This window comes from Odocoileus virginianus, chromosome 31 (assembly GCF_023699985.2).
Source record: "Odocoileus virginianus isolate 20LAN1187 ecotype Illinois chromosome 31, Ovbor_1.2, whole genome shotgun sequence".
NCBI classification, from domain to species: domain Eukaryota; kingdom Metazoa; phylum Chordata; class Mammalia; order Artiodactyla; family Cervidae; genus Odocoileus; species Odocoileus virginianus.
Genome location: NC_069704.1, coordinates 9,575,637 through 9,592,686, shown reverse-complemented (window position 1 = coordinate 9,592,686; position 17,050 = coordinate 9,575,637). Strand labels below are relative to the sequence as shown.

Sequence of the window (17,050 nt, the reverse complement as noted above, 5' to 3'; positions counted from 1 at the left end):
TTTACTTAATATCTTATAATAACCTAAAATGGAAAAGAGTCTAAAAAAGCATATATATACACATATACACACACTCATACATATAAAACTGAATCACTTTGCTGTATATCTGAAACTAGCACACGATTGTAAATCAATTCTATTTTAATAAAAAATTTAAAAAATTCACATCAGAAAAAAAAAAAACTATCAAAATGCGGAGTATTGAAGTCTGTAAAATACTATTTTCCCATCCAAGAATCTGATTACGGCTCTTTGTTTATGCAAATCTTCTTTTAAAGCTTCAAAAGAAAAGTTTTGGGGAAAAAAATTTCCATGTTGGTTTTGTACATTTGTCCTTAAACTTATTTGAAACTATTTATTTATTTATATATTACAAATGGGAATGTTTATATATATTCCTTGATGATATACTTGTGTAATACTTAATACAGATAAATCCTAAACTTTACTGAGCTGAATAAAATAAAGAAAATCTCCCAATTGATAGCTACTGCTGTAAGTTTGCTGTGTTCCTCCAAATATTTTTCATACACATATGTAGACATATGCTATTTTATTTTTACTAGATGGTATCATACAAAAGTTTCTGTAACTCATTTTTTAAAGCTTAGTGTGTGTGCATTCTAAATGGCTTCAGTCGTGTCCGACTCTTTTGTGACCCCATGAACTATAGCCTGCCAGGCTCCTCTGTCCATGGGATTTTCCAGGCAAGAATACTGGAGTGAGTTACCATACCCTCCTCCAGGGGATCTTCTCCACCCTGGGATCAAACCCAAGTCTCATTATGTCTCCTGCGTTAGCAGGCAGGTTCTTTACCACTAGCGCCACCTGGGAAGTGTAAATCTTTCACATCAGTATTAGAGTTCTTTCTTTTTCATAGCCAATAGACCATAATTTATTTAATTGCTCCCATATTGATGTGCGATCAGGTTGTTTCCAATGTTTTGACATTACAAGCATTGCTGCAGTAAATATTCTGAGAATGTCCTGTACATTACATCTTACTGCACTTTTCTGTAGGGGAGAGCATGACAGACACTCCCAGAGTGCTCCACAAATGCTTTTCTTCTGCTTAAATGTGTAATCTCCCCAACAGGATTGTTATTATCCCCACTGAACGACTCACACTTTCATGTTCATAGATGAGAAAACAAAGAAACAGGTTAAGTACTTCTGTAGCACAGTTTACCTAATAGTGGACGACAGTGACTGTCTTCCTACACCCGATGCAATACTGGATGTCACTGCTTTTTAATTCTTTGTTGGTAGGAGAGGGGAAATTTTATATTTTATTTTGCATGCTAAGTCGCTTCAGTCGTATCTGACTCTTTGCAACCCCTTGGACTGTAGCCCACCAGGCTCCTCTCTCTATGGGGATTCTCCAGGCGAGAATACTGGAGTAGGTTGCCATGCCCTCCTCCAACGGATCTTCCCAACCCAGGGATCAAACCCACATGTCTTATGCCTCCTATGTCGGCAGGCGGATTCTTTACCACTAGTGTCATTTTAATTCGCAATTATTTGATTATTAGTGAGGTTGAGCTTCTCTTTATTTGTCATTCATACTTCTTCTTTGGCTCATCAGTTAATATCATTTGCCCAGTTTTCTACTGGGGCAGTTGTTTTATTTATAATATTAGAATATTAAGCATGTGCTTATTATGTAGGTTACAAATATGTTTTCCGGTTTATCATTTGTCTTTTAACTTTATTTATACTCTTTTTTTGTCATTCAGAAGTTAACATTTTTAAATAATCAAGTATTTTTGTAGTCAACTCTGTTTTTTGATCATAGGGGGCTGTGCTTGCTGAGGCCATTCCTCTCCAAAATTATAGCAAATATTCTCCTATATCCTTTTCAAGTACTTTTAACCTTTTACATTTCACCTTCATATTTTAATTCATCTGTACTTAATCTAGTACATGGTGTCAGATGGAACTCTTTAATTTTTTTCCCCAAGATTTGACCAGTTTTTTCAAACCTATCTTAGAGTTATTCTTCCTTACTCACCTGTCATAGACCAAATGTCCACACATTAGTCGGTTGACTTCTAAATTCTTGTTTCCCTCATTAATCCATCTATTTCTACAACAGATTGAAACTTCATCACTGTAGCTTCATAGTAGTTTTAGTAGTATTAGATATCCCAAGGCTAACATCTCTTTGGGCTTTCCTGGTGACTCAGGTGTAAAGAATCTGCCTGCAATGCAGGAAACCCAGGTTCAATTCCTGGGTCAGGAAGATCCCCTGGAGAAGGGAATGGCTACCCACTCCAGTAATTTTGCCTGGAGAATTCCATGGACAGAAGAGCCTGGAAGGCTACAGTCCACGGGGCTGCAAAGAGTTGGACATGCCTGAGTGACTAATGCTTTCACTTTTCAACCTCTCATTACTCTTCTGTAAAATTTCCTTGGAAGTTATATGTTGTATTAGTCACTCAGTCGTGACCGACTCTTTGTGACCCCATGGACTGTAGCATTCCAGACTCCTTTGGTAATTTTACCCAAATATTTTTCACAAACATGTTTTACTATCGAGAATAACATCAGATCTACAAGAGTGTGTCCTCATGTCCTGCAACCCACGTCAGCTGACCCATACTTCTGTTTGTTTTTTTCCTCCGTGACTCCTAAGTATTGCTGAAATCATCTGAAATTGTAGTTTCTGACTGTTGCTATTCTTAAACATTAGTTCTATTACATTTTAGAAATCATTTACTTAAGATTGCATATAACTTCTCAGTTACATTATACGTAGTTAAGTGTCTAAATGCTTCTGGCTTCATTGCTTGCTGGTCTCTTGTATCCGACAGCATCTTATTCTTGACTTCTGGATTTTGATTCATTTTGGTCTGGAGAGCTTTCTTGGATAAAATCTGTGGGTGGCATACGTTCTTAGTCTTTGTTAAGTCTGAAAATATTTGCCCTCATGTTTGAGTCATCTTTTCCTGAGTAGCGAATTCCATGTTAACAGTCTTTCCCTAGACCCTGAGAGAAAGGCTCTATTGTCCCCACATTTGGTGTTGTTAAGAAGTGCAGTACTCACCTGAATCTCTGAAGTCTCTCTATGGAAACAAGCAGGATTTCTCTTTCTACTCTTTGGAATTTAGAAACTTCACCAGATTATTTCTAGCTGTTTGTCCTCTTTTGGGTAATTTTTCCTGGTACTCACTAGGTAAGTCCTTTCAGCTGAAAGACCCAAGTCTTTCCTTAGTTCAGGGAAATTTTCTACTAACTTTTGAAATAATTTATTTTCTATGTTTTTAAAAAATATATTTACTTATTTTATTTATTAATATTTATTTGTCTGCATCTGGTCTTAGTTGTGACATGCAGGATCTTTTTGTTTGTCGCATGAGAACTCTTAGTTGCAGCTTGTGGGATCTAGTTCCCTGAGCAGGGATTGAACCCAGGCCCCCTGCATTAGCAGCATGGAGTCTTAGCCACTGGAACACCAGGGAAGTGTGTATTTTCTATGTTTTAAAATCTTCTCTTTCTGGATTTCCTATTGCAAATAGTAATAATACCACCTAATAGTTATCAGATGTGCTTCCCTTCTGCTATAATATTAACCTGCATAACACCATTGCTATTATTCCCATTTTATAGATGAAGACACAAAGGAACAGAGAGGTTAAATAGACTGTGTGCATGGTCTCAGAGTTAGGAGGCCATGATCCAAACCTAGGCAGCTGGCTTCAGAACCCGTGTTCTTAGCTACCACGCAATACTCTCTGCCTGTCAAAACCAGCCTCTGGACTCGCCCCCGACGCTGACCTCAACAAAGCTTCAGTGAAAATTTGAGTGTTGACAGCGAGGGACTCTATAAGCAGTGGGAGATAGCACAGGGCTGCTAGAATGATGGAACTGAAAGAGACTGGGGAACTGAGCACCAGAGGGGAGCCAGTATCACCAGAGATTCTCCAGTGAACTCGGAACTGAGACTCTTCCTCTCCCCACCCTTCCCCTCTGTTCAAGCACGCTGTTTAGGTCTCATCTCTGTCCCTGGGACTACTGCATGGCAGTATTGGATCTTCCAGTTCCTATTCCTCTCCCTTTAGTCACCTCTCTAAACGGCAGCCACGATGACCCTTCCTATAGGGCAAGCCTGGTCACTGTTTCACTGCTGAATGAATGCATGAATGAAAAATAATTCCAGAGTAGCTATTGTAGGTCAGACACTGTGCTCAATACTGGTGACTCAGCACACGTTAGTCAAGACTCTTCCAGTTGCCAGTGACAAGAACCCAGTTCAAATTAACTTCAGCCTGGAAATGGCATTTATTGGACTTCGGAGGGTGGACTTCAGGCATAGCTAGGTTGAGGACCTTGAGCAATATCACCAGAACTGGCATTCTTTACTCTGTCTCTGGGCTCTACCTGTTTGTGTGTTGGCCCACTCCTTTAGTGAGGGCAGATAGTTGCCACAAGTACCAGGGTGATGGCCTTACAGTGTGATGCCCTCGATCATTTCAACAGTATTCCTGGGTCTGAGTCTTAGTGGTTCAAGCTGGATCATGTGCCTATTCCAGTCGCTGAAGACAATAGGATGGGATAGAGTGCTTGACCAAGGGCTGAGTCACATGGCCATCCCTGGAGTGGGAGGTGGGTCAGTTTCATGTGAATCACCTGTTTTGAGAATGAGGGAAGGACAGGTAGTTTCTCAGGTGGTAAAGAAGGACAGCTGGAAGCTGGTCAGGCAGAGTCCCAGATGGCCTCCACTTTGTGCTTCATCAACCAACAGAGTTCCCATCTCCATAGAGCTAGTGCATAGTCTGATGTGGTGGAGGACAACTAGGGGAAAGACAGACTCCAACCAAGTATGAAAAATATGTAAGGAAAAGATGACATTTATAACAAAAGGCCCAGTGCGGGTGGTCAGGACCGTGAGGCAAGGGGCAGGAGGGAGGTGGGGGCACGGTCATTCTGGGTGAGGACCTTAAGGCAGACCAGTGTGCCTGAAAGCGTGAGGGAGGGGAATGGAGCCGGAGATGAGGATGAGGCTGGAGGAGCCTGAGAGGCTGTGTAATGGGTCTGAGCTTTATCCCAGGGCACTGGGAGCTGTGTGTTCGACGCATGTCACGGAAAGCTTGCAGCCTCATTGCGGAGAATGGTGTGGAGGACTGCGAGGTGGGAGGCTGGGAGCAGTGAGGAGGCTATCGGCCTCACCTTGGGAAGAGGCAGCAGGGATGAAGAGAGATGAGAGCTCTGCATGGTGCGAATCTCGCAGATTCGGGGATTCGTTGGGTGAAGAAAGAGTTTGGGAGAGGGATGATGCCCATGCGCCTGGTTTAGGCAAATAGGCGATTGGTGGTTCCATTCTCTGAGCTGGGAGCCCCAGAGAGGAAGCTGCTTAGGTGACAGGATGGTGAGCCCCCTGCAGGTCTGAGTGCCTGTTATAGAAGCCTAGTTAGTGAGTTCTCGTAGAAATGGCATCATTTCCACCAGGGCTTCTTAAATCACCTGCAGTGAAGAGCCTTGTACTTACTTAAAATGTGCACTGTGTAGGATCTCTCGTGCCGGTTTGACAGCACCCAACCCAGCCTTTTACCGGTTCAATCCGACCAGTCCACGGTCTTGTACTTGGATGTCACAGCCATGTCAAGTTGCTACAGAAGTTTCCAAACACTCTTGACTTTGTTGCTTATCTTATAAACCAGTAATAAGCAGCTCATGGACCAGTGCGTTCTGCAGACTGCGTGCTGGGTGGCTCTGATCTCAGTCAACCCCTGTACCCATTTTAGAGACAGGGAAATTGAGGCCCAAAGAGGGGACTGGCCTTGCCCCAGGTCTTGCATTAAACAGCAGCAAAGCCAGCATTTCAGGCTAGTCTTTCAACTGCTGACCCTCTGTTTTGGTAATCTGGCGTTAGGCCAACAGTCCAAACAAGTGCTGAACTTGGGGGAGTCCGAGGATTAGCGATGTTTAGCAGCCAAGATCACAGAGTTGGCCTCCAAGTCTGTGCGGAACACTTCCCAGGAATTCCAGTGGTCAAGATGACCTGACCCCGGAGCTGGCACAAGCCCAGTGGGTCGAGGATTCCTTCCCAAAGCCTGAAATCCCAGGCAGACGAGTGGCCTGTTGGACTGGAGCCAGGAAAGAAGATAGTGGTGGCTTTTGGCCATCTGATGCTGCTGTAGCCACCCAAGGTCAGGCTGATGCCGCTGAGGTGACTGCCACGCGGGCCCTGGGCCGGAGGCAGAAGCCGGCGGCCACAGTTCCAAGGAGCAGCTCTGCTGGGGGACTTTGGACCCCTGGCTTCTGCTGCACGCGGGCTTCCCCCTCGCTGTGGTTGGGAGATGCAGGTCCCGTGAACAGACTGGAGAGTGACCTTGCTGCCTGAAGTTGCTGAGGAAGAGGCCGACAGCAAGAGCAGAGACATTTGGGGAACACGAGTCAGGGCAGGACACACGGCTTAGGAGCATGCACCTTGGCGCCATGCTGCCATTTTTGCCATTGCTTTTGCCATGTAACCTTTCTGCCTTTAGTTTTCCCATCTGTAGGATGCGAATAATGATAGCTTGTTGCTCATAAATGTTAGTGATTATCAGCTGTTAGTCGAACCAGACCCTGTGTTAGGTCTTCATCTATTTGACCCTCAACAACTATTTTTGTGTTTTACGTTACTCTCTTCACCAACCCACTCCAGATCAATTCTGTCCTTCGACAGATGATTACAGCAATGACAATACAACAATAGCGATAGCTCTTATTTATCGAGTGCCAGGCATTCCACGTGCACTACCTCACTTCCTCTCCCACAGGGCCTACTGAGGCAGCAGTAATAGCCCCATTTTACAGATTAGGAAACCGAGGCTCAGAGACATTCAAGTGACTTGCCCAAGATGACTCACACTCAAATTTTGGGGGGCTGCAAAGCCTATGCTCTTCCTAAATACCCCTGCCAGAACCTAATCCTTTAGGAAGAGGAGCTTGTGGCGCCTGGGACTGACTTTGAAGGGGAGGAGTGGACCCAGGGGGCTACTGGACACCCATCTCCAGCCTCTTTTTAGGGATGGAAGACTGAGACCCGTAACAGGCAAGGGACCTGCCCTGGGTTCTGCAAACTGCAGTCCAGAACTCCTTGTGGATTTGAACCTGAGGATGGATGCTTGCTCTGTCCTGCCCCAGCCCCCCACTTGCAGCATGTGCCCCCAAGAACAAGGAAAGGGCCCCCAGGAAGAGCCAGGAGCATGCCCTTAGCAAGTGGTAGGAGAATGTGTCCTCTGCCCTGGTGTTAGGTCAGAGAGGCCAGAACTTGGCAGCACAGTTCCTGTTGGAAGTGTCGGCACCAAGGTCACCTGTGCCCACCCTCCAAGTCAGAGCCCAGGAGCAGGCTACTCCTCTGTCTGTGCCCAGAGTTCCAAGCACATGATAAGGATTCAGTAGTTATTGAAATAATCAATAAGTGTCTCTTGGCCCACTCTTCTGTGGGGATGGCCTTTGTGTATGGAGACTTGTAGACCCCCAAACCAAGGCTCTGAGACCCAATGAGTTAAAGGCCCAGAACTCCCTAAGTGGGTTAGCAAATTCAGAGCTTGGACTGGAGGGGCATAAACAGATATTCCACAGTTTCCCAGGGAAGCCCAGGGCCATCAGTCTCTTCTGTCACAGGTTGAAGGAGGGGCAGGGTTCTGTAGAAAGTGGGGCCTCTGCGTCTGGGCCCCAGCTTCCAATATCCCCGTCACTGATGACACAGGCCTGGCCACTTCATTGTCCAAGGAAGTGAAAGCCTGAGCCGCTGCTGGTGGGGACTGGGGGTGGTCTTAGTCTGCCACCCGCTCTGGAATTCCTGGGGTCCCGCCTCCCTTGGCTTGGTGCCCTGTTTCTGCCATAGTGACATCACTCTCCTCCCCACCCTGGAATAAAATCCCAGTGGACTTTGCATCAGAAGCCAGGACGGGAAAGCTCATTAAATAGCTTTTGGCAGGTACCCTCTTGTTTTTTTCTTTTTTTTTGAGGAAGGTATTGCCAAGGCCCCGCTTCCCCCAGGTGGAGTCTGTGTGGGGAAGGAAGGTGGGTGGGTTTCCATCTGCGCGAGGCTCAGGACAGGGTCTTGCAAACACAGTTCCGGGTGTCTCAGGCTTAACACCGCGGAGGCAGTGAGGGAAGACGGAGGGAGGGAGGGAGCCGTGCTGTGGTCCGACTGCAGGGCAGCGGCTTGGCCAGGGCGTCCGGGCCGTATACTGCTGCTGCATCTCCCGAGGGGCCGCCCTGGAGCCTGTGGGTGCTGCCCCTCTTAAAATGGGAGGTGCACAGTCACTAGCTCCCTGCTAACCCTCCCTGGTCCTAGCCCTGGAAGCTGCTGCCAGCTTGTCTGAACAGTGAGACGTTTGCCTATATGCTTGCGCTCTGTAGCCAGCAGGCTTCTCGGTACGTAGCCAGAGGGCTCTGTTCCATGGGCCGCCTTGTGCAGTGGTGCAGGGCACAGTGGATTGGGTTTGATCCGTGGCTCTGTACTTCCTGGTGACCTTAAACAAGTTTAATCATCTCTTTGCCTTTGTTTACCTCTCTGTAAAACGGGGATGGGCTTCCTGGGTAGCTTAGTGGTAAAGAATCTGCCTGCCAATTCAGGAGACACGGGTTCCATTCCCGGTTCGGGAAGATCCCCTGGAGGAGGGCATGGCAACCCACTCTAGTATTCTTGCCTGGAGAATCCCCATGGACAGAGGAGCCCGGTGGGCTACAGTCTATGAGGTCACAACAGAGTTGAACATGACTGAGCACCTAAATGACAACAGCTAAATGGGGACACTAGACATCATAGCTAACAGGGTTATGAAGATTTCATGAGTCAGTATTTGGGAAGTGCTTTTCACAATGCTGACACAACCTAAGTGTCAAATAGGTGTTTGTTACATTAAATATGGAGATCCGTGAATGGGGCTCAGGCTCTGAGGACCCAGGTACTGACCCTGTGGGCCACCTGGATCTCGGTTTTCCCTAGATCCTCCTGTACTGAACAGCACCATCATTTATGTATGTCTGAGGGTTCCAGTGGTCACGTATGGATGTGAAAGTTAGACTATGAAGAAAGTTGAGCACAGAAGAGTTGATGCTTTTGAACTGTGGTGTTGGAGAAGGCTCTTGAGAATCCCTTGAACTGCAAGGAGATCCAACCAGTCCAAGCTAAAGGAAATCAGTCCTGGGTGTTCATTGGAAGGACTGATGTTGCAGCTGAAACTCCAATATTTTGGCCACTTGATGCGAAGAGGTGACTCATTTGGAAAAGACCCTGATGCTGGGAAAGATTGAGGGCAGGAGGAGAAGGGGACGACAGAGGATGAGATGGTTGGATGGCATCACTGACTCCATGGACATGGGTTTGGGTAGATTCTGGGAGTTGGTGATGGACAGGGAGGCCTGGCATGCTGTGGTTCATGGGGTTGCAAAGAGTCAGACACGACTGAGCAATTGAACTGAACTGAGAGGCACTGGGATAGGACAGAAGAAGCGCTGGGCTGGGAGCTGGCAAGCTCTGGTCCCAGCCCTGCACTCACTTGCTCTGTTTCCTTGGGAAAGTCCCTTACCCTCTCTGAGCCGCAGCTTCACTGGCTGTAAAAAGGGAATAGGAGTGAAAGATCTCCAGGGGTCCTTCTGGTTTAGGTGGCCTGACTGACAGTGACCGTCTCATCCTGCCCAAGCTATACACAGGGAGGGGCCACGTGCTCTGTGGATCTGCGCCTGGACCTGTGGGGAGGCAGCAGGCAGTGGTTCCCCAGGCTCCCCGGGCAGTAGGTGCTCTCCCAGGCTGGCCCGGCCTCCTCCTGGGCCTCAGGGCGCTTTCCTGCTGTGCCCTTTCCCCGTCATCCTAGTGGTCCAGAGCCCTGATGGATGCATCCTGGATCTGTTCCCGACTCGGCGCCCTGGGTTGGCAGGGCTGCTCTGACACAGTATCTAACGATGCGCTCACTAGTCTGACTGTGCGCCTGATGTCCTTTGGCTTGGTGAGGACAGGGTCCTGGTCTGCCAGCTCTCCACCCCGTCCCCAGGACCCAGCACAGAACCCGGCCGGTAGCTGGTGCTTGGAACTTTATGTTGACTGAGAAGTGAAGACTCAGCTGAACTCAGGGACTCCTCTCATCTCAAGGAAGACCCTATATTCAGGCTCTCCACACTGAGAAATCCTACCCCAAGCGCCAGAAATTCCGTCCTGGGAACTGTCAGTCTCCCATTAGAACTGGCCATCTCCTAAGACTCACCTTCTTGGTTTTCCAGGACAGGAGTGGGCCCTGCTTCCCAGGAACCTGGCAAATGATAGGCTTCCAATCTGGAAGGTTCCTGGGCTCTGCAAGGACTGTCTGGGCTCTGCCCCCAGGGACAAGACGAAGTGTTGATGGGAGAGTGTAAGTGCCCAGCTCAGATAAGGGCTGTTCTGAGTTGACCCTAATAAAGGATGTTTTCTTATGTCAGCATGCATGAGTATGCTGGTATGTGTGAGAGAGACAGGACTAGAGAGTGGGAGACAGGGGCAGGTAGGCAGGCAGAGGTACATTCAGGGACACTGAGACGCATTTAGGGAGAGTAAGAGGCAGAGGGAGAGCACTTTGGCCCAGGGTGGCGGAGTTGGTGTGAGGTGGAAAAAGAGGATAGGGGCTCCTCCTGCCCTGTGTTTTCTGGGCTGACATCCAGGGAGCTGGCCACAAGGGTGGTAGGCGTGCTCACGTTGGAACTGGCTGTGGAACAGACATCCCTGACTGGAGCCTCAGGCACAGTCCACGGTGTGTTTGAGGACATCAGACAAGCGTCTGCAGCAGCCATAGCCTCACCATCAAATAGCTTTGCGCTGGCAAGGCAGCTTCCTGCAGTGGTTCCGAGTGTGCACCCTGGAGTTGGATCTGTGCTGTGCTTAGGCTCTCAGTCCTGTCCGGCTCTTTGTGAACCCCACCGACCATAGCCCGTCAGGATCCTCTGTCCATGGAATTCTCCAGGCAAGAATCCTGGTGCGGGTAGCCATTCCCTTCTCCAGGGGAATCTTCCCAACCCAGGGATTGAACCCACATCTCTTATGTCTCCTGCATTGGCAGGTGGGTTCTTTACCACTAGCGCCACCTGGGAAGCTCCTGCAAATCCTACTGGTGTTTGAACAACAAGCTGTGGGCAGCTTGCACTACCATTCCCCACCTCGGATCCTTCATCTGTAAATAGGGTAATACTAACGCCTGCCTCACAAGATGTCGATGAGGATTAAATGAATCAATGAAGGCCAGACTCTCAGAAGAGTCTTCCCCTAGAAGAGTGCCTGGCCCCACGATCACTGAATCCTCTAATAACCCCACAAGTGGGCAGGTCAAAGGTTGTCAGTCCCATTTTACAGATGAGAAGACCCAGGCTCAGAGATGGGTAGGGACTTGCTCAGTGGTATCAGGACAGCCAGGACTGGAGCTGGAACCTGAACCAGTTCCTCGCCTGCTGCCCCCCATCCTCCCACTCCCGTGGCCCCGCTGATAGGGATGTCTGCTTCACTCGTGGTCCTTACGCTGGGGCTGTTGTAACATGCCCCTTTCAGCCCCCGTACTGGGGGGGAAGGAAGCCCCAAGGTCTCTGTCCACCTCTGATTGCCCAGACGCGGCACACGAAAGTGCTAAATAAACGCATGTGTGTTGGGCTGCGCTGATGGTGCGGTCGGGAGGTGACTGAAGCAGCCGCTCCCCCGCAGCGGGGGCCGTGGCATTCTTGGAGTCAGCGCGTGTTGGCTGCTGGACCCTGGGTTAAATTGCAGCCGCCCACTGGGATGAGAGGCTGGTTGGGGTAGGGGTGGGGGTGAGCCCGGAAAGCCTCGGCGATTGGCTCCGTCCTGCCCCTGCTGGGGGAGCCCAAGGCTGCGGCCAGTGGGTTGCGATGCCCCAGCTGGGGGAGCCTTCAGGATGTGTGTGGGGGTGCAATCGGCTTGGGATCCTCAGTGCCCGGGATTGCCGCCGTGAGCAGTGGACACCTCTCTCTCCAGAGCGGCACTCCGGGGGTTGGGGGGCAGCCCCAGTCCTGGGGACGGGTGCGGCCGGGGAGTCAGGGCTGGCGCATGTGAGCCTGTCACCCAAGGAGCTGCCGGGCCCCTTGCCGGCTGAAGGACGGGGTGGCAGAGGACTCTTCTTCGAGACATCCCGGATTCCTGCTCGGATGAAAGTGTCTTGGGAAATTACAGAGTTTTCTGTTTGATGGAAGAAAGAGATTCAGCTTCTCTTTAGAGTGGCGGCAGCGGGCTGGACCGGGTGTGTGTTTGGGAAGGGCGCTGGAGGAGGAGGGGGAGGAAGAGGAGGAGGGCAGGGAGGAGGAGGAGGAAGAGGAGGAGGGACGAGTGATGCAAGGGTTTTGAAAACAGCTACCTAGATGTGTGAGGTGGAACCTGGTCATTTGGTTCTGCTTTTCCCAGCAGGTATCGCTCCCCTAGGGAACTTGGGTAAGTCCATAAATAGCTCTGCTGACACAAAGGAGCTCTGTCTGGGGAAGGCAGCCGCTTGACACGGCCGCCGGGAGCTACCACAGTCACGGCCGCCCGCCTGCCTGCCCGCCTGCGGGAGGAGCCAGGCGGAGACCCGGGGCGGGCGGGCTGGCAGGAACGGCAGCCAGGAGTCCCCGGGTCTCTGCTGGAGTGTGCTGGGTAGGTGCCTGGGTGCCAGGGTGCGTGTGTGGTGGGCTGGGGGCTCTTGTCCAGGCCACCCCCTGCCCCTGTTTCTATTGTTTCTTCCCCAGGGCAGCCATTGATAGGCAGGTTGCAACCAAACCATGTTCTGTTCTGCTCTGAGATAGCTCTGTGTGTGTGTGTGTGTGTCTGTCTGTCTGTCTGTCTGTCTGTCTGTCTGTCTATCTTAGCGGGTGGGGACCCTGCAGGGCTGGGGCACGCTTGCACTGTGTGCTGCTCCCACTTCTAGACTGGTCAGCCGGCTTTTCTTGCCGAGAGAAAGGAATGTTTGGTGACCAGAAGTCGGGACACTGCGTGGGGAGGGAGCTCTCAGCCCGCGGTGCTGACTGCCCACCAGGCATCAGGGTGGCCGTTCTTGCCGAGTTCCATGAGGGGAAGGAGGTGGTGGCCTTGGGGGGCTGGTCTGGGTAGGAGGGGTGCGGTGGCTGATCCCCGAGGCGTCTGCTGAAATGTCCATGGGAAGTCCAGGCAGAGATGGAGATGCTCTGCCTCCTGAACCCCTTGGGGTAGGTTTTGCACCTGCTCCTTTGGCTTCTCACTGGGACCTGTGAGGAAGGGTGTCGTTAGGGACCAGCTCACCCCGCAGAGTTAGGTGCTGTGAGCCGACAGAGGCCGATTCTGTTATCAGCGTGGAGAGAGCCCGCATCTCTCCTCTGAGGTGTCCTGAGGTGTCCGAGAAGAATCCTCCTGCTGTGGGACTCAGGGCCGAGGAGGGCCAGGTGCAGAGAGTGAAGGGGCTGTGCCTCAGTTCACATGGCAGGTCTCCGGCCAGGACCAGGTTGGAGGACGTCTGCCTCCTGGAACAGCAAGAACCAGGTATGTGGGTGTCATCACCCCGACCTCAGCGATGACATTCAATCTGGAATCTGCCACTCCTGTCTTGAGATGCCTAGCTAAGTATGGAGCCCCTAGATCCCTCACCAAAAGCTTGCCACATTGTGCCGCTGCACTCAGGCCTCACAGCTGGGGCTATCAGACTCCCCTGTCCTCACGGCTGGAGTGGGTCTGTCTCCTGGAAGGAGGGAGCTGCAGTGCCTGCCCCGCCAGTGCCCGTGGGATCCCAGCCAGGGCACTGCGGCCACAGTCAAAGTTTCCACCGGGGCCCCTTGAGTCCTCCACACCCAGTGAAGGGGCACCTCCCCTCTTCCCCAGCCCTAGCACGTGGCAAGGCTTAGCCCAGGGCGGGCCCTTTGGGGAGCCAAGTTCCAGAGCAGGGCCCGCTCCTGGCCCAGCCTGGCATCTGCTGCACCCAGGGGGTGGTGAAGATGGAGGCAGCTGAGGTGAGTGGCCCCCCTGTGGGGGGTGTCACCGGGGCTTTGAACCAGAGGTGGTCGAGGGGGCTTTTGATCACCAGTGTCTGGTGTCAGTGAAACCACCCCCTTCCTTGCTTTCTTGCCTTTGCACATGCTATTCCCACTGCCCGGAAAGAAGCCCGTCTCTTCTCTCAAGGTCTTAATCCTACCCAGCCTTCCCTAGCGAGAGCAAACACTGCAGTTGGAATATGTCGAATGGTGCTGGTACCCACTGTGGTTGCTTCATGTCTTACGAATGTGAGGTTTGAGCCTGATTCATCCTTTGGTCCCAAGAGTCCAGCCTGGGGTTCCGGGTGTGATAGAAAAGGGCTCAGGTGGGTTTCCTTGAGGACAGGCTCTGATGTCCAAGTCAGCTCCTCCTCTTCATCTCCTAGCTCTGCCCGGCAGACAGTGGGCACTACCAATTCGAGCCCCAGTGAGGAGTCCCTTTGGAGGGGCCCTCGTTTCTTCATGTCGGGATGGCTCCTGTGGGGCCAAGGGTTGGGCAATGGGATTTGATAGGCGATGAGGCGGGGAAAGCTTTGGCCACAGGGAAAGCCCACTCAGGGATCATGCTGGGCTGTGCTCGGCTGGGTGGTGTGATATCCACACTATGGCCTGGGCCATGGAGGGTGGAAGGGACAAGCCCCAGCTGGTTTGAATGCCGTGCTTCTGGTCTTTCCCGGGGACTACAGCAGCTTAGAGCTCCGATTGGGCCCCGCCGGGACGGTGCCAACCAGGGAGGTGGATCGGAGGGTTGAGGGTGGTGTGTGGTTCTCAACCAGTGGTCTGCCTGGTTCCCCAAAAGAGATACAGCTGAGGAGGGAGTGCCCACGCTCCGCTAGGTTCCTGGGGACCCTGAGAGCCACTTCCCGTTGGGTCTCCCAAGGCCCTAACATAGCTAAGTGTGTTTACTTTCTGGCCAGATGTGGGCCTGAGGCGGGCGAAGAAGGACTTGCCTGAGGTTCCATGCGACCCAATGGCACAGCGAGGACGAGAACCCAGGTCTCCGGGTCCCCCCCCCCCCCCCAGCTTTCTCTCCATCACGCCAGCTGCGTGACTCAGAGCACCTGGCTTTCATCTTGGTGCTCACTTTTGGGGGGCGCCCTTAATGACACATTCCTTTCCAGGACCCCCACATTACTGGCTTTTTCCTCTGAAAAAGCAGCAGGTGTGGTAGAGAAAACCCTGGCCCGGCCAACAGGCTGGAGACCGAGGCGCAGTCTGGTCCCTGCTGGCTGGATGATCTCAGGCCAATCTCCTTTTTTTCTCTGGCTCAGTTTCCCCTCTGGAGCAGCCAGGGACTGCACCAGGTATTGCAGGCGCCTCCCTGCTACCCAGAGACTCTCCCATTCCCTGCACTCCCTCTCCTCTTCCTGGGTCCTGAGAGTCAGCAGTCAAGGCCAGGGTTGGGCTTCTTGGGGAAGTGGCCCCCCAACCTGTTCCTCAAGCCCTTCTGCTCAGAAAGCTTCTCCTTCAGACTGGATCCCGGGTTGAGGCTGGGAGGTTTGTTGTTGTTTGTGGAGCCAGGCGGTTTCCAAGATGTCACTGCTCAGGGAAAACCATCATTCCTCGCAGGGATAAACAGGCTGCTTATGGCTCAGCCCGCTAAGCCTGGAGAGGCTGGAGCCGCTCACAGCAGGCCAGCCAGGCTCAGCCCCAGGGAGCCGCCACCTTTGCCTGCACAACCAGCTGGGTGGGGGCAGGACTGGGGGAGAAGCAGGCTGGGGCCACGAGCCGCTTGAGAGATTGGAGCTTCCAGGCAGGGAGGAGAGGGGAAGGGGTCCCAGGAGATTCTGCTCCTCTGGCGAGGGGCCTAGGTCATGGTCCCAGATGTGTGGAGAGTTGCCCGGCGTGACCTCTGCTCCAGAGGGCCCAGGCTTTTCCCTCCCCGTCTACCATGGGCTGGCCTGCCCGCACCTGGCACTGGGGCTCGGGCTGCTGCCGGAAAACTGTCAGCGGCTCCCAACTTAGAAAGGTGAGGGGGGGTGGTGGTGAGTTATTTGGAACCAGGCGCACCCTCCCCCACGTAGCCCCGGCTCTCTGTGGTATCCTTGGTTACCTCTTGGTGGGGTTGATGTTGATGTTTAGTTACTAAGTCGTGTCCGACTCTTTGTGACCCTATAGACTGTAGCTAGCCCATCAGGCTCCTGCCTCCATGGAATTTTCCAGGCAAGCATATGGGAGTTGGGTTGCCTCTTGGTGGGATTAGCCTCAGGCTAATAGCAGAACTCAGATAACTCCAGGCAGGGTGGCAGAGGGTAGGAGGCAGGGGAGAGGCAGATGAAGAGTTGGGCAGAGCCTCTGGGAGCCAGGTGGCTGGCCACAGCCTGGGAAAAAAGGCTGGAGACCGCCACAGAGAAGAACATGGAATGGAAGTTGGTATGTCTGTCCCACTCTTCAGGTTAATGGTTTTACTGTGTCCATGCAGAGCTCTGAAACCTCCACTACTCAGACCTCGATTCATGAAGTTCCCCGTTGATTCAAATAGCGGCTCTGGAAGACAATTACATTCTCTGCCCCCACCCTCTCTCCCTTCCCTCCACGTGTGTTAGATGCCTACAATGTACCATGCACTGACCAGGGGCTGAAGGTATAGTTCCAGCCTTCAGTCTAGTCCTGGGGATGGGTATGTAATGAATGGTAACAAGACAGCTTCAATGGGGAGGCCTGGGGAGGGGAAACCCTGGGGAAGCTTCCAGCCCAGCCCCGGAGCCCCAGCGAAGCTTCCTGCAGGAGGCGAGACTGAATCTGGCTGCACAGACGCTTGTCCGTCAAAGGAGCAGGTCTCCGTCCCAGCGTGCCCACCCGCTCCAGGGTGGAGAGATGATTTCTAACCCAGCCATAGGGATCGCCTCTGTGTATCCAGCCACATGCTCCGGCTTATCTCAGGGGAGGCTGTGTAACGTTGTGTGCGGGTGCCTGGGCTCGGGACTCCCCACTTTGCAGTGGGGCAACACCCAGAACTTCTCGGTGCCTGCGTTTCCTCAGGCAAGGGCTCAGCCTCGCTGGGGTAATGAGATGATGTGTGTGGAGGGAGGGCTTGTGCACGCTGGCAGTGAGTCATGGGGGCAGTAGGGGTGCCCCTGGCATCTTCCCTTACCAGTGGCTGTTA

At 52.0% G+C, this 17,050-nt stretch overlaps 1 protein-coding gene across 8 annotated transcripts in view; it reads left to right on the top strand.

The window, feature by feature from the left end:
* The window catches only part of RGS3 (regulator of G protein signaling 3), a 150,012-nt gene that overhangs the window by 104,092 nt on the left and 28,870 nt on the right, over positions 1-17,050 (top strand). Inside the window, exon 1 of one of the 8 annotated variants that reach the window (XM_020906654.2) lies at positions 11,845-12,212. The exons of 5 other annotated variants lie outside the window; for them this stretch is intronic. The gene's annotated coding sequence lies outside the window, so the exon portion shown is untranslated. Of the gene's footprint in view, positions 1-11,844; positions 12,213-12,311; positions 12,401-12,451; positions 12,602-17,050 lie in introns of those variants that run through there. 2 more of the 8 variants (XM_020906652.2, XM_020906651.2) reach the window with 2 other exon arrangements.